The following is a 709-nucleotide window of genomic DNA, read 5'->3' on the forward strand; positions in this document are numbered from 1 at the left end:
TCCGGGGTCAGTCGATGTCGGGGGCTGGGAAGGAGCGAGGAGGAGGCGGCGAGGGGAGCTCGCCCCGTCCATCGGGCTCTTCGGGGGGCCGCGGGCGAGAGCCCTCCTTCCACCCCCCCGGGGCAGCCGCGGCTCACGCGTTCCGCTCGGATTTTTAATGCCCTTTAATTGTTTTTAAACGCTCTGCCAGCCCACTCAAATTTATTTCTCATCTGGCTCCCTTGGTTTCTCGCTTTAGGCTGCTTTGTTCCGATGACTTTTATTGCACGGTCATTCAGGCAACGGGCACTTCATTTTCTCTTTGTATGGGCGAGCAGATTATGAAGTATGGGGCTACAGAGACTTTGTAGCTAAGCAGAATCCTCTCCCCTTTCCCCCTCCCTGTCTCCTGACAAGTCGTGTACGTCGCAATTGTTTTGCACGGACTCGGAGGCTGCACAAACCCTTCCAAAAAAAAAAAAAAAAAAAAAAAAAAGGATGCCAAATCAGGGCAGGCCGACGAGTCTGCTGCTACTCCAGCTAAAAAAAGCAGGAAACCATATCCCGGGCTTGGAGATGCCAATCTTCCCATGCAAACAACTCCCTTCTTGTTTTTTTTGGAGAGTACCGGCAGGCTCAGGAGCGGGCGGTCACAAATAGCAACTCCACAGCACCGCCAAGGAAACCTTCTCCAGCCCCAGGAACCCTGTGGGGATGCTGATGTCCCCAC

The sequence above is a fragment of the Egretta garzetta genome, unplaced genomic scaffold, assembly GCF_000687185.1.
Source record: "Egretta garzetta isolate BGI_Z169 unplaced genomic scaffold, ASM68718v1 scaffold231, whole genome shotgun sequence".
Classification (NCBI taxonomy): domain Eukaryota; kingdom Metazoa; phylum Chordata; class Aves; order Pelecaniformes; family Ardeidae; genus Egretta; species Egretta garzetta.